This window comes from Eptatretus burgeri, chromosome 7 (assembly GCF_056783735.1).
Source record: "Eptatretus burgeri isolate ZD-2024b chromosome 7, Ebu_testis_v1, whole genome shotgun sequence".
NCBI classification, from domain to species: domain Eukaryota; kingdom Metazoa; phylum Chordata; class Myxini; order Myxiniformes; family Myxinidae; genus Eptatretus; species Eptatretus burgeri.
Genome location: NC_140967.1, coordinates 33,545,763 through 33,568,112, shown reverse-complemented (window position 1 = coordinate 33,568,112; position 22,350 = coordinate 33,545,763). Strand labels below are relative to the sequence as shown.

At 46.4% G+C, this 22,350-nt stretch overlaps 3 non-coding genes across 3 annotated transcripts; all 3 read left to right on the top strand.

The window, feature by feature from the left end:
* Positions 1-57: 57 nt before the first annotated feature.
* TRNAH-GUG (transfer RNA histidin (anticodon GUG)) lies at positions 58-129 on the top strand. The gene has a single exon. It is a non-coding gene; the product is annotated as a tRNA-His (tRNA).
* A 15,281-nt stretch (positions 130-15,410) lies between these two features.
* On the top strand, positions 15,411-15,482 carry TRNAH-GUG (transfer RNA histidin (anticodon GUG)). Its single transcript has one exon. It is a non-coding gene; the product is annotated as a tRNA-His (tRNA).
* Positions 15,483-21,516: 6,034 nt separating this feature from the next.
* Positions 21,517-21,588, top strand: TRNAH-GUG (transfer RNA histidin (anticodon GUG)). The gene has a single exon. It is a non-coding gene; the product is annotated as a tRNA-His (tRNA).
* The last annotated feature ends 762 nt before the right edge of the window (positions 21,589-22,350 follow it).

Below are 22,350 nucleotides of genomic sequence, written 5' to 3'. Positions count from 1 at the left end.
AAATTAATACAATCAAAAACAGAACAAAAGGATACATCATCGTGTCCCACGTAGCTCGCCGTGATCGTATAGTGGTTAGTACTCTGCGTTGTGGCCGCAGCAACCTCGGTTCGAATCCGAGTCACGGCATTGCGGACTCCATGACTCGGCAGCGGGTTCATTTTAATTTACAATCATAACAAGAACCTCCACCAACATTTGTAATATTTTTCTCCAACGTTAAACCGACTTTACCTTCGTTTTCGGTCCGTGAATAGTGAATCCCTCTCCAAAAAAGGTGAATAATAAATGATGCTGTGTGACGTATCGTCAAAGTGACGGAGTGAAATAACATCTCCCAACATCAGACTGACAGGTCGTTTATTCCACTACTTGACGTTTCCCCACTCTGAGGGTCCAACTTGCGTGTGAATAATTTGCTGAATTAAGTATTTGCTGTTTTGCAATAAAACCTGGGATGTGTTCCGTTAGCAAGCCGCTTGCTATCGCTTGCCAAGCGGCTGTCTTGCTTCAAAGCGCTCAAGCAAGCTCTCTAACGGAACGGAGTGCTCGGCACCGCTTAACAACATGTTAAGAATTTGGATGAAAAGTATAAGCAACAATAAGTGTATGAACTTCACCTTTCAACAAGATGGTGTTCATGGAATACTTACCGCACGCAGTCTTCGGAACCACCTGGTGTGAGTCAACTCTTCTGGTGACAAATTTATAATTAAAACAAGCTCAAATGAGCTAAGATCCTCGTCCTCTTAATGATGACGTCATAAAAACGAATATGACGTCATTGTGACGTATCAGGCTTGCGATAAATTATCTGTGCTAATGCCCGGCTTGATTCCCGCAAACAAAATTCAAACAGCTTGCCTAGTTTCGGAGATAATGGTATTGGGCTATAGGCGATTTCCATTAGCGGCGATATTATGACGTCAACTTTTTTTCTCGGAAGAATTTCCAAAATCGGAGATGGTTACTGCCTGCGCGTGGGCTTTCTGCATATACATGGCAAGTTTCACGAAGATCCGATGAAAACTATGGGTTGTGAAACAAAAAAATGTCAAAAAATAGGAATGACGTCATAAAAATTGATATGACGTCATAGTGATGTATCATATGTGCGGTAATTCATCTCTGCTGATACCCTGTTTGATTCCCGCAAACAGAATTCAAAAAGCTCGCCGAGTTTCGGAGATAATTTTTTAGGCGATTTCCATTAGCGAAGATATTTTGACGTCATAACTTTTTTTCTCGGAGGAATTTTCAAAATCGGAGATGGTTACTGTCTGCGCAGAGTATTTTTACATATATATGCCAAGTTTCAGGAAGTTTCGATGAAAACTGTAGGCTGTGAAACAAAAAAGTCCACAAGAACAACAACATGAGTAAGATTTCGAGATCCTCCACGAGGACCTAAAAACACGATATCAAGTCAAATGGAAGACCAAAAAAAAAAATGGCTGCCAAACCACGTGACTGTCATAAAATGCTCCAAGAATGAGGAATTCAATGTCCTCCAACGGTTTTATTCAACCGAGTGTCCCCCTTTCTTTGACCACGTGCATACTGGATCTCAGCGGACAACAATAATATCAATGAACCAGAAGTTGAAATGTAGTAATTGCCACAGCATGGATTAGCCATGAAACAGGAAGTAATAAACATGGCAACAGTTTAAATTCGCTTCCTTTTCTTATTCTCAAAGGACTTCACATTACATCATCACATCATCTGGAGTCCAGACTGGGGGTCTGGGAATTCTGGCATCCCGGCCGACCGGCACAGGTTCTGATGTGTATGGTGCTGGTGGTGCGGTGATGTCAGGAAGTAGTGGAAGTAGTGGTGGCTCAGCATCATCTCTTGCATTTCTTTGACAGGCAGATGCTAAATGAGACGCATTCCAGATCCGTCCATCGGACAGTTTGTACGTGTGAGATCCTCTTTGCTCCATAACTTGGGGAGACGCTGAAAATTTGGATTGTCCTTCATGGAGGTTGCCGGTTTCCTCACTCGGATGAAGGATCCACATTCAAAGTTCACATCCTTTGCTCCACGGCGTATGTCGGTGTACACCTTTTGTTTGTTCTGCTTCTCTTGCACTGTGGGCGCCGCGTCTTTGTGTGATGGTGTGTTTGGCTTCGGCATCTGCAAACCAGATACATGTAGCTTGGTGTGCATCTCTCTCCTGTGAAGCACTTCAGCAGGTGATCGCTGTGTTGTGGCAAGTCAAGTTGCCCGGAATGTTTGAAGAAAGTCCGTTGTAAATGTTTTGTAGTCTTTCCTCCTCAATGTTAGCAGTGAGCAAGCTTTCCTTTAAGCTTCTATTGAATCGCTCAATTTCCCCCCATTCACTTGCGGGTCGTACACTGCTGCCTTCCTGTGGGTAATGTCTCTGTCTTTCAGAAAGGTTTCAAATTCCTGAGATGTGAATTGTGAACCATTGTCAGATGCCAACTCTTGCGGGTTACCTTCTCTGCTAAAGACAGTTGACAGGAACTTGACCACTGTAGCGGAAGTGACATAAAAGGTGGAGGCAATTTCTGGCCATTTGCTAAAGTAATCAATGAGAGTGAAAGCGAAACTACAATCCAGTGGAGCAGTTGAAAGGCCTCACTATGTTGATTGCCAATTTCTCCCAAGCGCCATCGGGATAAGGAACCGGCTGTAGTGGTGATGTGTGTGTCACAGCTGTGTTGTAGTGCTGCTGGTATGTAATGCAAGTCTTGATTGCAGACTTGATGTGCGCATCCATTTCCGGCCACCAATGCAGATCTCTTAACCGCTGCTTTTGTCCTCACTAGCCCTGGTGAATATCATGTGCTAATTTCATAAAATGCGGTTGTATCGCCTCCGGGACAAGAAGGAGGTGAGTACCTCTCATCACGCAGTCCTCTTGTCGTGACAGTTCAGTTTGCAATCTGAAGTAAGGAAGGAGATCAGGATCCTGGCATTTTGACGTTTTTGGCCAGCGCTTTGTAAGCAATTCACGCAATTTTGTTTGAATGGGGCAGGAATTACAGGCAGTTTTGAATTCTTCAGCTGTCATCGCAGTGAGGGTCGATGTGAGCACGACAACCTCAACATCGTCCTCCAGACTTGTCTCTGAAGTAGGCAGTGGAAGGAGAGACAAGCAATCAGCTCTATCATTTTCAGAGCCAGGCTTGTACTGAATGTCATAATTAAATGACAGAAGCCGTGCGGACCATCCGTCCACACACATTCCAGCTCTGTTCTATTCACCCTCTCATTTGCCCAAGGTCATCTGCCATCTGCTTGGAAATCTGCTAACATTACTGTCCTGCATAAAAAAGGTGCAAAAACAGATCCCTGTAACTACAGACCAATCAGCCTTCTCCCAATCATCAGCAAGGTGATGGAATCCATCATCGCTTCAGACATGAAATCCTTCCTCTTCTCCAATGGCTTGATTTCCAATCATCAATTTGGTTTCAGACCAGGTCACTCTACCCTGGATATGCTGCTACTGCTCTCCCATCAATGGATGGAGGTCCTCAATGCCAGACAGGAAATCCGAGCCGTATCCCTGGACATATCATGTGCTTTTGACACAGACTGGCACCCTGCCCTACTCACCAAACTCTCTTCCCATGGTATTCAAGGCCATCTCCACTCATGGCTCGCAGACTTCCTCTCCTGTCGCAGTCAACGTGTGGCCCTAAATGGAGTTCTTTCATCCCCTCTTCCTGTGCAGGCTGGAGTTCCTCAAGGTAGCGTTCTGGGCCCTGTTCTTTTTCTGGTTTTCATCAATGATCTCTCGGACTCTCTGGAAAATCCTCTATTTCTCTTTGCCGACGACTCCACCCTCTGCCGTACCATCTGTCATCCCTCAGACCGGCAAGCAGCAGCTTCTTCGCTCACTGCAGATCTGGATAAAATCACAAACTGGTCCAACACGTGGAACATGTCTTTCAATCCAGACAAGTCTCACACTCTCACTATGTCTCTTCGAAAGGACCGTTTACAAAACCCCCCCATCCACTTTCTCAACAATCCTCTGGAAGAAGTCTTTTCTTTCAAGCTTCTGGGTCTCACTATCTGCCATGACCTTTCCTGGGAAAGTCACATTTCCAACCTCGCCTCAAAAGCCAGTCACCGACTGGGAATCCTCCGTCGTGCTCAGTCCTTCCTCGGCCCTCTTGAGCTCCTGACCACTTACAAAGCTTTTGTCCATAGCCTGATGGAGTACTGCTCTCCCCTCTGGGCTGGTGCTCCTGCCTCCCACCTTTCTCGGCTTCACGCTGTCGAAAACCAGGGCATTTAAGATCATCGGCATCTCCCGCAATGAAGCTGAGTCTTTGGGCCTCTCACTCAATCACCGCAGGTTGGTCGGTGGTCTTTCTGTCTTCTACCGACTCCTCTCCAGCCTTGCCCCCCCCTGCTCTCTCAGCGATTTGTCCCCACCACATTTCCACAGGGCGCTCAAGGTCCGCCAACAACCCCCTTCTGGTAAAACTACCAAATTCACGAATCACTGCTCATCTTCACTCTTTCATTCCTCTTTTTTCCCGCCTTTGGAATAAACTTCCTCACTCTATTCTTTCCCATTCTTCCCTCCAGGCTTTCAAAACAGCTGTTCACCACCACCTCTTATCTTCCCCCATCCAAATCCTCGATCTTTTCTACCCCCGATAATCCGCCCAAGCCCACTTCCTTCAATTCCCCTGCTTTCCTTCCTGAAAGTCCCTGTAATGTCCATCTTCTCTTCGCCATGTTCCCCGTCCCATCCCCATCCCTCTCCCTTCCACAGTTCACCTAATGTGTCTGTTCCCCACTGTTTTGTCCCTTCCACTCCCGCCCCTCTTGTCTCATGCCTCCTAGCTGTGAGTTGTGTGTTAGCTCTCATACGAGCCTCGACCAAGGTATACAAAAAAAAAAAGAAAAAAAAAAAGCTCTTCCCAATCCTTTCGTAGAAAGCAGTGTAGTGAGAGGACTGTGGTCAGTGCGTAAAGTGAAATGTCGACCCCAGAGATAAGTCCTCCACTTCGGTCACCCACACGCATCCAAGTGCTTCCTCTTGCCCCGCTTCCGGGGGAATATTGTTTTTCCGATTCAGTCAGCGTTCAGGATGCAGATTCGATAGTTTTCACCGTTTCATCAGCATCAATTTGCGTCAGGACCACTCCAAGGCCATAATCGGAGGCGTCAGTTGTCACTGTAGTGTGTGGCTTTGGATCAAAGAGAGTGAGAGCTGGACTACTGACAATCAGTTCTTTAATTGAATTGAAACTTTGCTGTGCTGTGACTGACTATAAGAAGGCGGATGGTCCTCGCAGTAATTCTCTCAAGGGTTCAACGACCGATGCATAGTTAGGGATGAACTTCATATACCATGATGTGAGCCCGACAAAAGAGCGCAAGCTCTGCAGGTCTTTCGGTGGGGTGCTTGTGATACTTCAACATGAGCAAGGTCAGGTTTCAGTCCTGTGTGTCCTACATGTCCTAAAAATGACAGCTCTGTCTGTCTGAAGTGGCATTTTGAAAGGTTCAGTGTCTGTCCAACTGCATCGATGCACTGTAGCACCGCTCTGAGGTGTTTGTCATGTGCTTCGGGAGTCCCTCCAAAAACGATTACATCGTCACGGTAATACCGAGCTCCAGACTGGTTTTTTTTTTAAATGACAGACATCATCCTCTGAAAACAGCTTGGTGCTGAAGCAAGCCCATGAGGGAATCGTTTGAAGCGAAACAGTCCCTCATGTGTCATGAAGGCAGTGAGGTCCCTGCTGTTCTCATGCAGCACGACCTGGTGGTACGGACTTTGCTGATCCAATGTGGAGAAAAGTGTGCCGCCTCGCAGCTCCGCAAACATTTCCTCCATATGCGGAAGAGGATGTCCATCAATCACCACCGTTTTATTTGGTTCTCTTAAATCCACGCACAGACAAATCCCTCCATTTTTCTTCATTGTCACGACAATTGGTGAAACCCACTCTGATGATTCGATTGGCTCAATTACATCCACCCAGGGTGCTCTCCATGCTGTCACCTGTAACATTTGCGACTGGGGTTTGATTTGCAGTACTTTGAGTGGGAGAAGTGATGCGACCATTCAGTAGTTGCATGTCAAGTGCAGCAACCAGGTCTCTACCCAGAATGGCAGTGCCGCTCCGCACTATATAAAATTCAGTGGGGCACAGTAAACCTCGAAAGTCACATCGGCATCCAGGTAACCACAGACAGGAATCGGATTTCTCAGGTAGATAACCAGGTGTAGTTTTGGCTCAGTCAGTGACGCATTATTGAAACATTGCAGGTAGACGGATTCGGGAAGTATTGACACTGCCGAGCCTGTATCTAACATAGGTTCAATGTCCATCGGCTCTCCCCCGGCAGCAGTAACTTGTGAAGTGCACATTATCTTATCAGCATTTCGAGCCCTATTGTGTACACTCAACACATTCACTTCACCGACAGTCACTTTGTGAACCCGTTTGGAGCCCCGGCATACTTTAGCAAAGTGTCCTCTCTTTTTGCAGCTGTTGCACTGGGCATCCTTTGCTGGGCATCCATAGTAGTTGGCTGTGGGATTCACAGATCCACATCGATAACAAGTTTTCCTTTGAGCCGGTTGAGATCGCTCATCTGAAGTACCTCTCACAGTGAATCTGAATGGTCTCTTGATGCTCTGCGAATGCTGTGTCTGAACAGGGAGTATGGACTGTATGTCGCCAGCAGTGTCTTGGCCTATGATCTTCGCCTCCACCATTGCCGACTCAGTCTGTCAAGCCATGGTTATAGCTTTGTGTAACGTCAGTTCCATTACAAGCAGTAAGCGTTCTCCAATGCGAGATGAGTTTGTTTTCTCGATGAGCTGGTCCTGGATCATGAAGTCTGCCAGCTCTCCAAACTCGCAGGCATATGACGACCATCTCCCTTAATGAAGCAATATTGTTGGAGGCCGGGGTTCGGTGGCGAGGACGACCGCCAGACGGAGCAGTCGGGTCGTCTCACACCAAACACCGGAATTGAAAGGTCGTAACCCCCGGATAACTCCAAAGGTCACGGGTCCCTTAGCGGATCGCGGTCGCCAATATTTCGACGGCGTGAGGAAGGGTCCACTTGTCTAATTCCAATTTACCTCAGTACTCATGCCGTCCAACTACTGGAGAAACCACACCCTCGGCCAGCTCTGTCTGAACCGAGTCGCGTGTACCGACTCGGGTCCGGCGAACCGAGCGGGAGTTACCAGAGCCGCGCCGGACGAAATGACAACTTACGGCACCGACGGTCTCACCATTTCTCAAGCCCGCACCGTGCACAGTGGTGGGATCCATGGAATGGATAAGCTTGGCAGGGGGATCCTTCCTTCCTCTGACTCCCCATTCATTTCTCCTTTCCCTCTTCCTCGAACTCTTCTCCACCGGAACACAATAAATTAGTTTCGGGAAATTGTCACGTGACGGTCGCAAGTAAAGCTAAAAACGACGACCTCGGCAGCATTTGTTTGAGCACCACGACAGCATTGTTACCATGGAGACAGCCATGTTGTTAAGCGGTGCCGAGCACTCCGTTCCATTCGAGAGCTTGCTTGAGCGCTTTGAAGCGAGATAGCCGCTTGGCAAGCGATAGCAAGCCGCTTGCGAACGGAACACACCGCAGGTTTCATTGCAAAACAGCAAATAATTTACAAACAAGATGAACCCTCAGAGTGGGAAAACGACGAGTCGGGGAATAAACGACGTGTCCGACTGATGTTGGGAGATGTTGTGTTATTTCACTCCGTAACCTGACGATACGTCACATCATCAAACATTGTTTACCGTGTTTGGAGAGGGATTCACGGACCGAAAACGAAGGGAAAGTCGGTTTGATGTAGAAAAATATTACCAATGGTGGTGGAGGTTGTTGTTATTTTTGGAAAATTAAAATGAACCCTCTGTGGTGTCATGGAGTCCACAATGCCGTGACTCGGATTCGAACTGAGGTTCCTGCGGCCACAACGCAGAGTACTAACCACTATACGATCACGGCGAGCTCCGTGGGACACGATGACGACCTCGTGTTCGAGCTATGTGATATTCATTTTGTTCTTTATCTTATGGTTTCCATGCTCGGTGACCCATCGCCGCCAACCGGCTTGTTTGTTACTTGGCGAAATCTTCGATTTTGTCATGTTTGTTGGTTTGTTTGTTTGTTTGTTTTTCCGGTCGTCTACAGCCCAAACAGCTGGACCAGTCGTTCTTAATTTTTTTACACCTGATAGGCAATCCACCTGAGACGGTCCGCGTCCAAACCCCGTCTTGATCGGAGTAAACGTCACGATGTGACGTCACACAACGTGAAAACACATTTTCGGACATAACTCAGTGAGCGGACATAAGTCGTAGCGACTTCCGGTTTAGCGACTTCCGGTTGACGCCAAATTAAACTTCATTCAAATATCTAAATGATTACTCAATGCATCTTATTACAAATTACGCATAGTTTTCGCAAGCGTATGTGAAATGAAAGCGAGGGAAGAACCTTCAGAGTGTAGGCTTTATTCCACTTGATTGAAGCCGCTTATACGGGCACATCAGGGGATACAGGTGCAGCAAGGAGTACAAATGTAGCAATGTATACATGTGCAGTAGATCACCGCAAAATAAATCAGCAATTAGCACGGAGTCCGGTATACTCTCAATTCCTACCATTCAACGAGCACCAAGTGGACCGCCGCCGTAAATGACAATGCCCCAGGGACAATCCCCCCGACCGCGCGGAATCTTGGCTTTATCTATCCCGTGCGTGAGCCGCGCGACATGTGATCACGCGTCACGTCCTTCAATTCTTCACATTCTCCCCGTCTTTAAAATGTAACTGGAGGCCCAACTAACGCACCATGATTACTTCAGCGCTATAGGAGTATACATTTCAAGCAACGCGAACTATTTGAACTACAGAAGCATACATGCCAAGCAGTGAGGATTATTTTGAGTTGTAGGAGCATGGTAATGAGCATCGATATATCATATAATGAGCATATAGGAGCATAAGCATCGAGGATGCCGATAATCCCCTTTACAGATCGAGTCGGCGAGGGGGTTTTATCCGTCGACCTCTCCGGGAGTAAATGGCGGTTTCACTTGAGGGAGGCTTCCGATCCTCTTGGTGAGCCTCGACTCATTCCGGGGATGACTCCTCGATCGCTCTCGGGTGGAACACGGCAGCTCCGTCGCCACCATTCCCGGGTGGAGTTCCTGGGGGGGGGGGGAAACACCTGGGGAGGGAATGTCAGAGGGAGGAGTGCCAGATAGTGGTGTACCTGCGGGAGGAGTACCTGAGGGAGCCAAATGGCGAACCGACACAGTGGTCTCCCTGCCATCCGGGAGCCTGACATGAGCATACTCTGGATTAGCATCGATGAGTTCGACCTCTTCCACCATGGGTTCATAATTGCTTTGTCGTACCGGGCGTTTCATGAACACTGTTCCGGGATAGATTAGCCAGTTGGGCGCCGTTTGGCCGTCAACATAACGTCGCTGGTGAGTAAACATTCGTTCGTGAGGAGTTGCATTGGTGGACGTACAGAGCAAAGAGCGTATGGAATTCAGAGCGTCGAGAAGGGTAGCCTCCCACCGCTCGGGCCCCAGTCCTCTCGATTTCAGCGCCAGAGTTACGGCTTTCCAAATGATTCCATGATATCGTTCCACCTGCCCATTACCCTGTGGGTTGTAACCCGCCGTTCGACTAGTTGCTATGCCGTGCTCAAATAGGAACCGTTTTAGCCCGGCCGACATGAAACACGGCCCTCTGTCTGAATGTATGTACGAAGGTTTCCCAAACATAGCGAAGAGGTCAGAGAGACATTTCACGACAGTGTCCGAGGTCATATCCGAGCACGGAAATGCGAAAGGGAACCTTGAATATTCATCAACAACAGTGAATATGTATCTGTTGTCTGTCTCGGTCGGCAGGGGCCCTTTGAAGTCGATATTTAGTCTCTCGAAGGGAGAAGTGGCCTTGATCAATCTGCCAGATGCCGCACCATAGAATCTGGGTTTTAGTTCAGCACAAACAGGGCATGAAGCATTCATTTGTTTAATATCTTCGATAGAATAGGGCAGGTTCTGTCTGCGCACGAAATGTGCCATTCTGGTTACTCCTGGGTGGCACAGAGACTCATGGAGGTCTTGCAAAGCCCGACTGATTGTCGCCGAACAGTAGACCCGAGAGAAGGTATCTGCAGCAGGGTTTTCCCTCCCGGGCCGGTAAACAATGTCGTAACTATAGCAAGCTAGGTCTATCCGCCATCTCATAATTTTCTCATTCTTAATTTTCCCGTTATTTCTCCCATCAAACATGAATGCAACGGATCGCTGGTCCATGACGAGTGTGAAGTGGTTTCCCAGTAAGTAATGTCTCCATTTACGCAGCGCTTCGACGATGGCGTACGCTTCCTTCTCTATTGCTGAGTGTCTCTGCTCGCTTCCAGAGAGAGTTCTCGAGAAGAACGCGACGGGTCGTCCGGACTGATTGAGCGTCGCGGCGATCGCGTGATCGGAAGCGTCCATTTCCACCACGAATGGCACCGAGCTGTCGATCGATAGTACCACGGAATTACTGATATCATTTTTGAGGCTGTGGAAAGCTTTTACAACAGCGGCATCTGGTGGGAAGTTTTTGCAATGCACTAGGGGATGTATTTTCTCGGAGTATTGGGGGATCCATCTCGCGTAGTAAGCGAACATCCCGATCACCCGACGCATTGTCTGCAGGTCCTGAGGTGGGGGTAGCTCACGGAGTGGGCGCAATCGTTCAGGATCAGGCTTAATCGTGCCGTCGGCTATCGTGTAGCCGAGAAGGTCAATTGACCTTTCCGAGAATACACATTTCTCGTAGTTGAGAGTCAGATTATATTTTCTAGCAATGCTCAAGAATCTGTCCAGATTCATATCATGTTCCCCCCGATCCTTACCGCACACCGTGACATTGTCCACGTAAACAAAAGTGTCTTTGAGGTTTTCATCTAAGATGATGTCGTCCATAACTCGTTGGAAGCAAGCTACTCCATTGGTGACACCAAACGGAATCCTCCTGAATTGGTAGAGGCGTCTACCTGCCTGGAACGCGGTGTAAGGTTTGTCTTCCTCTCGGATGGGAATTTGATGATAGGCGCTTCGCAAATCGATGGTGCTGAATATTTTATAATTGGTCACGCGTTCGACCATCTCGTCTATGCGCGGCAAGGGGTAGGCATCGAGTTGGGTGAAGCGATTGACCGTTTGAGAGTGATCGACAACCATTCGTTTCTTATGGTTCTGGCTGCTGGTCACCAACACCTGCGCGCGCCATGGTGAATCGCTCGGTTCTATAATTCCTTCTTCCAGTAATCGCTTGGTCTCAGAAGTGATGAAGTTCATATCGGCAGTGGTATATCGTCGTGATTTGATCGCTATCGGTTTACAGTCCGGCGACAAGTTAGCAAACAGCTTGGGGGACGATACCTCTGCGGTGGTCAGAGCATTTAGAATTAGACGAGGTTTGCTTCCTCCAAAGGGTATTTCGACGCTCGTGTGCTGCTTGAGGAAATTATGACCCAGAATTACATGTGCGCATAAATCACGAAGCACCAGTACCCTTACATCCTGATGTGTGTACCCTTTTACGTCCAATTCAACATTGCAGTACCCTCGTACGCCGGACTGTAGTGATGTGGAGGCCATGCATACCGTATTGTCTGTCGGGTGGATCTTCCATTTCCTGCTCTTCACTAGCGAGCTGTTGGCGAAACTTTCAGAGCTACTGGTATCAATCAGAGCCTCAGCCATATGCCCGTTAATTCATACGTTGATGATAGCCTTGGATAGATTCCCCGGTGAAACTGCAGTTAGTTTCTGTTGTGAGTAGAGGGCTGCAGAAGTGAGTTTATTTTTTCTAAGAGTAGATTTGCATACCCTGGCATAATGCCCTTTCTTGTCACAATTCATGCATGTGGCATCTCTGGCGGGGCATTTGTTGTGGAGGTGTCTTTTGTACCCACAAAAGAAGCATTTACCAACCGAAGTAGTGGCTGAGGAGTTTGACGAGGTCTGGGTATCCGATTCCTCGGGTTTATTTCCATCCTCAGTGTCGGAGGTGCCCCGGGGGGTTCCTTGAGTTTCCGCCGTAGCAGCGTTCATTAGCAGCATCGGTGTCCCATATGACTCAGATTGCTGCTGTGCCATATCCATTGCTCGAGCCTGGTCGGCTACCTTTTCAAGAGTGGGTTGCGCTTTCTCCAGTAAGCGTTGCCGTATGGGGGCTGACCTGAGCCCTTGGATGAATGCCTCTCTGGTCGCTTCATCTCGATGTTCCTCGGCGGTTACGGCCCGGAAACTGCAGTCTTTGCCCAACTGCCTCAGAGCTTGCAGGAACTGATCGATTGTCTCCCCGGCTGCTTGCCTGCATATGTTGAGAAGATGTCGTATGTACACCTCGTTCTTGCGCTTCACGTAGAGCGCCTGCAGCACGTCGATCGCTGCATCGTAGGTGTCACACTCCGAAAAGAGCCTGAATACACTGGGCGAGACATGATTCACAAGGGCGGCCAATTTGTCGGCTCCCTCTTCGATGATGGTCAGATAGTGTGAGAAGGAACGGAACCAATGCGACCTTTTCATTTCCGAGTCAGTCGCGTTTGGGTCTGCGTCGAACCTCTCCGGTTTGTAGATCTTGTCCATCGTCGGTTGAGGGAGCCGAAGGGATCAAGTGGAATAAATTGAAATGAAAGCGAGGGAAGAACCTTCAGAGTGTAGGCTTTATTCCACTTGATTGAAGCCGCTTCTACGGGCACATCAGGGGATACAGTTGCAGCAAGGAGTACATATGTAGCAATGTATACATGTGCAGTAGATCACCGCAAAATAAATCAGCAATTAGCACAGAGTCCGGTATACTCTCAATTCTTACCATTCAACGAGCACCAAGTGGACCGCCGCCGTAAATGACAATGCCCCAGGGACAATCCCACCGACCGCGCCGAATCTCGGCTTTATCTATCCCGTGCGTGAGCCGCGCGACATGTGATCACGCGTCACGTCCTTCAATTCTTCACAGTATGACGTCAAAGTTTTGCCTATTGACGTCATTAAAAAAAAAAAATTTACGCTCATGTGCAGCCGAAACTACTGAAGCAATAGTTCTCAAATTTTAACATGTGATAGCCAATCTTGCTGAAATAGTCTGGGATCAAATCACGTCATAATCGCACTTGACGTCACGACGTTACGTCAAAAAAGGTGAAAACGAACAAATAAACACCACACATTCCATGACGTTACAGCTTGGACCACCACACGGAAAGATCAACGAATTTGCCAAGTGTCGTGCTAAGCATGATTTTTCATTTGTCTGTCTGTCTGTCTGTTTGTGTACAGGATATCTCAAAAAGATGTGGACGGATTCGGATGAAATTTTGTGGACAGGTTGGGTGTGTGACAAGGACAAAATGATCAGATTTTGGTGAAGATTCGCATCCGGATCCGACGACTCGAATTTTTCATGTGATTACTCACTATTTAGAGATAGGGCCAAAAACGATACACAGTACGATATCTCAAAAAGTTGTGCACGGATTCGGACGAAACTTGGTGGACACGTAAGGTGTGTTTGATGAACGAATTGATTCGGTTTTGGTGAAGATCCGAATCCAGATCTGGATACGAGAATTTTTTTCATTTTAAAGTGATTCTTCACCATTGGGAGATGGTGTCAAAAACGATGTATCACATGACGTTTCAAAAAATTATTGGGCCGAATATGTTCGACTGGATCAGGCATTGCGTGGCGGAAGTATGCGTTCCACCGGGTGCCCTTCTCGCTTTATCTCTGCCGAGTGACGGGTCGTGTAATGAAAGATCACACAAAAAGGGGAATCATGGTGTAACATAACAATTACACATTATAATCAGCGAGCCACAACGTTGTTAGTGACTGCAAATATTGTGGAGTGCTCACCAAGTGGCTTAAGCACTCAAGGAAGAAAACCAACGAATATGCAGACTGGACGACATGATGTTGCATAGCAAGACAAAGTGTTGTTTCAAAACACGACATGTACAAATGTGATCCTATTTTCTTTATCTTCTGGGATGTTTCATCTTGACAGTTCAGCCTCGTCGCGGTGCCAAAGTCTGAAGTTTCGGCTTCGTGTCAGATGTACTTACATCTTCTCTCTTTGTTGGACATCCCACGGACATAAATGAATACTCCTTTTGTTCTGCGTGTTTGGATATTGGGCCAGATTTGGCCCAATATTTGGATATTGGATATTGGATATTGGATTTGGATATTGGATATCCAACAGATTTGGATATTGCGCCATCTCAAATTCAGCCACTGATGGCTGTGGCAGCCATTTTCCATTGCCATCAAAATTTTGAGATGGCCCAATATCCAAATCTGTTCATAATATATTGGGCTACTAGTGTGCCACATTTGGTGCATTCCTCACAAAATGCACAATTGTTATGCTGTATTTAGCTCAGTTGCTCCACGATGAGGCCGTCCACATTTCCAACAAAACAGACGTAATTAATCTTTTATGAAAAACATTATTCGATTCTTGTTATTTATCCTGAAAAATGGACCGTAGTGAACACATTATCGATTGGCCTTTAAAACCGTTCTGAAATCGGCCTTATGAGGGGGAAGAGACAAATTCACAAATACACAGTTTTATGTCGAGAGATCTCAGTTCAAAAAGGGCAAAACTCTGAAAAATTAACGAAATTCCCTGAAACTCGAACTTGTGTAACTTATCATAACTACATGGTAGTCATAGAATACTTACTATGCACAGTCAACGGTTTTGAGGACATGGAGGTGCAACGTTTTTTGTTTTTTCCAAGATGGCGCCTGCAGCACATGATCTATGACATCATGATTGTCATTAAAATATTCTACAGGAGGAGACATTCCGATGGTGAAAATTTTGTGTCCATCAGACCAACAGTTGCTGAGAAAAAAAACATTCATAACGGATCGGATAAGTGTTGTCCTTGTGGACTTATGACGTCATAATGAAGGCACCGATGACATGTTTCAATTTTTCCGAAGCAGCGGTTTCAGAGATATTGAGGTGCAACTTTTTTCAATTTTTTTTCCAAGATGGCGCCCGTACTACGTGACCTATGACGTCATAATTATCGTTTAAAAAAAAATTCCACGAGGAGCCGCTCATATTTTGAAAATTTCGTGTCTCACAGTTGTTGACACGTGTTCGCCACACATCCGCAACTGCATGGTTTACCGTGCTTTTCCCTTCGCTAGTTCAGTGTCATAAATCCATGTACCAAGTTTCAGTTGAACAAGTTGAAGGATTTGGGAAAACCGACGTACATCAACCGAACAGCGCAATGTTTTATACACCGCAAGGAAATTAATACAATCAACAACAGAACAAAAGGATCTACCATCGTGTTCCCACGTAGCTCGCCGTGATCGTATAGTGGTTAGTACTCTGCGTTGTGGCCGCAGCAACCTCGGTTCGAATCCGAGTCACGGCATTGCGCGTTAATTTTAATTTTACAATAATAACAACAACCTCCACCACCATTTGTAATATTTTTCCACATCGAACCGACTTTCCCTTCGTTTTCGGTCCGTGAATCCCTCTCCAAACACGGTAAACAATGTTTGATGTTGTGACGTATCGTCAGGTTACGGAGTGAAATAACACAACAAACCTCCCAACATCAGTCGGACACGTCGTTTATTCCCCGACTCGTCGTTTTCCCACTCTGAGGGTTCATCTTGTTTGTAAATTATTTGCTGTTTTGCAATGAAACCTGCGGTGTGTTCCGTTCGCAAGCGGCTTGCTATCGCTTGCCAAGCGGCTATCTCGCTTCAAAGCGCTCAAGCAAGCTCTCGAACGGAACGGAGTGCTCGGCACCGCTTAACAACATGGCGGTCTCCATGGTAACAATGCCGTCGTGGGACTCAAACAAACAAACAGTAACGGACCCAAACACAACACTCACTTATGTGTAGAGAGTAACTAAGTCCAAACAGTATCATGGGCAGGAAACCCCCCACTCATCCGTGACACAGACCAACGACTGTCCACGTCCGACCATGTTGACCTTGCACGTCTCCGCTGTGGACAGCACCCACAGGTGTTACACCACAAACACAGACTTGGCACCACTGAGGACACCTGAAACCTCTGATAGGCCGCCCCTCGCACAACAAAACACATTATGGAAGACTACGTGGTCCTGGCTCCACTGAGACAAGAGCACAACATCATGGACATGAGAGATCTCTGGGTCGCTCCTGGCAGATTGCTCGGCAACATCCGTGTCTCGGGCCTGTTCGAGCAGAGCTTACCAGAGAAAAACAACAACGACGATGACAACGAAGAGGTTGAAGAAACTATTAATTTTTACCTCCGTCACCAAAGGTGAAGGATGTGGTTGTGTGAAGGTCATGTTTTCACTCCTGTCTGTTTCATGGGTCGCCGAAATAGGTGACCCTAATTGTCAGTAATTCTGTCTGTTTGTTTGGATGTTTGTTTGGATGTTTGTCATCAGCATAATTGGTAGTAAACGTCGGCGGATTTTGACCAAACTCGGGTGGTAGGTACATCTTATGACCTAGTGCTTTGAAAATTGTGATGGTTGCTAGGGACGCTTTGGTTCCCTAGAAACAACCGAAAAACCTTCAAAATCGGTACCGTTCACGCGAAATCAATTCCGAAAGCCATTATCCCACGTAGGGTTATGAAATTTGGCACGAATGATCTACAGGTGATGCTCTATCAAACATATTCCGATTTTTGTGATATATGGAATACTTTACCCCCAGCGCCCCCTACAGTTAGGGTATATGCGCGAAAATTGGCGAAAATTGAAGGCCCCCTAGCGACCAGGTGAGTGCATCGATACAAATGAAACCTTGCAGGTTCATGGTACTCAATGAGTACTACAACTTTGCAGGTTCATGGTACTCAATGAGTACTACAACTTTGCCTCAGGACATATTCACCGATATTGCTTAGGTCAGGGGTCAAAGGGCAAAAATTGATAATATGCGAGACCTGGAGGGGCCTTCGCGCCAAATGCTACTCCTCCTAGGGTTATGGTCGGATTGTCATGTAAATTCACACTAATCGTCTGGAATACATTGTGCACAAACGATCGAGCCAGATTTTCGATTTATATCTTTGTTCACCCACAGCACCCCCTCGAACTTTGGGGATTTCCGATATCAAACCGGATTTTCGGTACTTTTCATTCAAATTGATACTGAGTAGATGGAACATCAGGAGATGGAACTCGATGAGATTTGGTATGCATAACCTTAAGGTGATCCTCTATGCGCCATATGACATCCATTTTTTCTATATCTTATAGTTTCCAAATGGTAACCCTCTTAACTTGGGTGTCCTAGGGCCATTGAGCATTCCCGCTGAAAATTAAAAGTACACCAGCTCCAAGATGGTTAAACCGAATTGAATGAATCTTTACATGCTTAGAGACCATAATGAGTACTACAACTTTGCTCATTTGCATAATGACCTATCTCGAGTAGGTCAGGAGTCAAAGGTCAATAAGTGCATTTTTCGGGCAAATTGACCATTTATCTCTGCCGAGTGACGGGTCGTGTAATGAAAGATCACACAAAAAGGGGAATCATGGTGTAACATAACAATTACACATTATCAGCGAGCCAGGCACCACCCGACACATTGCAGAACAATGAGGGGCCAAAAGCCGGCAAGTGACCCCTGAACTCTGTTCAAGTCGATTGATATACAACATGCAGTTGCTCGTGACTGTGAATATTGTAGAGTGCTCACCAAGTGGCTTAAGCACTCAAGGAAAAAATCCAACGAATATGCAGAATGGACGACATGATGTTTCATAGCAAGACAAAGTGTTGTTTCAAAACACGACATGTACAAATGTGATCCTATTTTCTTTATCTTCTGGGACGTTTCATTTTGACAGTACAGCCCCCCGGGGTACCAAAGTCTGAAGTTTCGGCTCCATGTCAGATGTGCTGACATCTTCTTTCTTTGTTGGACATCCCACGGACATAAATGAATACTCCTTTTGTTCTGCTTATGTTACACATCACATGCAGCGAATTTCACCTCCCAACGCCTTGTATTTGTTCTATATTTTAAAACGTTCTGCACACCGCCCTTGAGGTCCGGTTGCAAGTCACCGTCCACATTTCCAACACAAGAGACGTTATTAATGTTTTATGAAAATCATTATTCAATTTTTGTTTTTTATCCTGAAAAATAGACCGTAGTGAACACACAATTGATTGGTCTTGAGAACCCTTCTGAAATCGGCCTTATGAGGGGGAAGAGACAAATTCACAAATACACAGTTTTATGTCGAGAGATCTCAGTTCAAAAAGGGCAAAACTCTGAAAAATTAACGAAATTCCCTGAAACTCGAACTTGTTGTGTAACTTATCATAACTACATGGTATTCATAGAATACTTACTATGCACAGTCAACGGTTTTGAGGACGTGGAGGTGCAACGTTTTTTGTTTTTTCCAAGATGGCGCCTGCAGCACATGATCTATGACATCATGATTGTCATTAAAATATTCTACAGGAGGAGACATTCCGATGGTGAAAATTTTGTCCATCAGACCAACAGTTGCTGAGAAAAAAACATTCATAATGATCGGATAAGTGTTGTACTTGTCGACTTATGGCGTCATAATGAAGACACCGATGACATCATCAATACGTTTGACAATCAGCCATGTTTCAATTTTTCCATGCAGCGGTTTCAGAGATATTGAGGTGCAACTTTTTTCACTTTTTCCAAGATGGCACCTGTACCACGTGACCTATGACGTCGTAATTATTATCCATCTATAATTCCAGCAATCTGTGTGTGTGTGTGTGTGTGTGTGTGTGTGTGTGTGTGTGTGTGTGTCTGTGTGTGTGTGTGTGTGTGTGTGTGTGTGTGTGTGTGTGTGTGTGTGTCTGTATGCGACCGCCGTTTCTCGACGACCGCCGGTCCGATTTGATTGAAACTTTCCAGGAATATTGCCGGGGACCCGCGGATATGCCTTTTCGAGGTTTGATATTAATCGGACGAGCGGTTGCCAAGTTACGGCCATTTATCTGTCGACCAATGACAAGACACCGTGCTATGACATCACGAATGACATCACGATTAATGTTTATTTCTTTATTTATTTATTATTTATTTATTTATTTTTTGCACGATTGACAGTCCGATCTGATTGAAACTTGGCAGAAATATTTCTGGGGACCCGCAGATGTGCCTTTTCAAGGTTTGATATTAATCGGATAAGCGGTTCCCAAGTTACAGACATTTAACTGTCAAACAATGACAAGATACGGTGCTATGACATCACGAATGACGTCACAATGAATGTTTATTTATTATTATTATTTTTTTTTGCACGATTGACGTCACAATTCTTCTTCTTCTACGTTTGGTATGACGTCACAATCTACGCTGCGGACCTGAGTATGTGCCTTTTCAAGGTTTGATATCGTTCTTCATCCGTTTCAGCTGTTTCCCAAGTGTTTCCCAAGGTTTGAAAGCTGTTTTTTCCCAAGGTTTAAATTAATTGTTCAAATAATTAATTAATCCCAAGGTTTGAATTTTCCCAAGGGAAACAGCTGTTTCCCAAGGGGTTGAAAGCTGTTTTTTCCCAAGGTTTGAATTAATTGTTGTGCTTGGTAGACATTTGTGATATGAATACATTTACAGAGAGAGGGGCGAGAGAGGAGGGGCAAGAGAGGGGGCGAGAGAGGGGGCGAGAGAGGGGGGAGAGAGAGGGGCATCACAATTCAAGAGAGGGGGAGAGAGGAGGGGGCGAGAGAGGAGGGGGCGAGACAAGGGGGGAGGGAGAGAGGGGGGCGAGAGAGAGGGGGTGTCACAATTCTTCTTCTTCGTTTGATATGACGTCACAATTGACGCTGGGGACCTGAGTATGTTTCCCAGGTGTTTCCCAAGTTATGGCCATTTATGATACGGTTGGTCCGATCGAATTGAAAAAATGCCCCAATCCAGTCGTCGTTTACGAGAGCGAAGGAACGAAGCTGCACATACTGGCACGCACCTACCGGCACGCACCTATGGGCCCGCACTAGTCTATCTATAATTCCAGAAATCTCTGTGTGTCTGTCTGTCTGTTTGTCTGTCTGTCTGCGACCGCCGTTTCTCGACGACCGCCAGTCCGATCTCATTGAAACTTGCCAGGAATATTGCCGGGGACCCGCGGATGTGCCTTTTCGAGGTTTGATATCGATCGGACGAGCGGTTCCCAAGTTACGGCCATTTATCTGTCGACCAATGATAGGACACAGTGATATGACGTCAGGAATGACATCACAATTAATGTTAATTTATTTATTTATTTGTTTATTTATTATTTCGTTTGCACGATTGAAACTCGCCAGAAATATTGCTGGGGACCCGCGGATGTGCCTTTTCGAGGTTTGAGAGAGAGAGGCTGCACATACTGGCACTCACCTACGGGCACGCCCCTACGGGCCCGCCCCTACGGGCCCGTACTAGTCTATCTATAATTGAAGCAATCTCTGTGTGTCTGTCTGTTTGTCTGCGACCGCCGTTTCTCGACGACCACAGGTCCGATCTCATTGAAACTTGCCAGGAATATTGCCGGGGCCCCGCGGATGTACCTTTTCGAGGTTTGATATCGATCGGACAAGCGGTTCCCAAGTTACGGCCATTTATCTGTCAACCAATGACAGGACACGGTGCTATGACATCACGAATTACGTCACGATTAATGTTTGTTTAATTATTTTTATTTTTTATTTTTTTGGGCACGATTGACGTCACAATTCTTTTTCTTCTTCTTTTGGTATGACGTCACAATCGATACTGGGGACCTGAGTATGTGCCTTATTATTTATTATTATTGTGTGCTTGGTAGACATTTGTGAATACATTTACATTGGGGCGAGAGAGGAGGGGGAGAGAGGGAGGAGAGAGAGGGAGGAGAGAGAAGGGTGAGAGGGGGGGAGAGGGAAGAGCGAGAGAGGGGCAGAGAGAAGGGCGAGAGAGGGGGAGAGAGAAGGGTGAGAGAGGGGGCGAGAGAGGAGGGGCGAGAGAGGGGGGGGAGAGAGAAGGGTGAGAGAGGGGGGCGAGAGAGGAGGGGCGAGAGTGAGGGGGCGTCACAATTCTTTTTCTTCGTTAGATATGACGTCACAATTGATGCTGGGGACCTGATACTGCAGGCACGAAGCTGCACATACTGGCACGCACCTACGGGCCCGCACTAGTTAAAAAAAATTCCACGAGGAGCCGCTCATATTTTGAAAATTTTGTGTCTCATAGTTGTTGACACGTGTTTGCCACACATCCACAACTGAATGGTTTACCGTGCTTTTCCCTTCGCGAGTTCAGTGTAATAAATCCATGTACCAAGTTTCAGTTGAACATGTTGAAAGATTTGGGAAAACAGACGAATATCAACCGAACAGAGCAATGTTTTATACACCGCAAGGAAATTAATACAATCAACAATAGAACAAAAGGATGCATCATCGTGTTCCATGTAGCTTGCCGTGATCGTATAGTGGTTAGCACTCTGCGTTGTGGCCGCAGGAACCTCGGTTCGAATCCGAGTCATGGCATTGTGGGTTCATTTTAATTTTACAATAACAAGGAGAACCTGCACCACCATTTGTAATATTTTTCCACATTGAACCGACTTTCCCTTCGTTTTCGGTCCGTGAATCCCTCTCCAAACACGGTAAACAATGTTTGATGTTGTGATGTATCGTCAGGTTACGGAGTGAAATAACACAACACACCTCCCAACATCAGTTGGACACGTCGTTTATTCCCCGACTTGTCGTTTTCCCACTCTCCGGGTTCATCTTTTTACAGCGCGTGCGCTGTATACAATTGCACGGAGTTTGAAATGTCCCCGACGTGGTCTACCACGTCTCCGGTGGGTCCGGTGTCCCCCCCCCCCCACGTGCCTCAAGACAGCCAATGACAGCCGTCCGATAGATGCAGTGCGTAACCTCGACGGAAATGGCGACAATTGACGGAAATACACGAGTATTTCAATGGAAATATGTGAAACTAATGTGTTACATATATGTGAAAACCATTTAATTTATTGCTTGACAGTAAAAAACGAAGAAACGCTCCCGAACGTTGTACGAACGAACGAAAGACGTCATTTCCGTCCACCATGGCATTTCGCGCCGAACGCAGAAAGATCAGTTCTTCTTCTGCCATCATTCTCTTTAATATTAGCCATAAACAATTGTTTCGTCATGCATTAGCAGTTGAAATTTACTTACAATCATCCTTTTGCGGCCTCCTGCCACGCTGTATCGAACGATTTCATTCCTTCTATTATATAAAGGTGCTTGTCACAATAA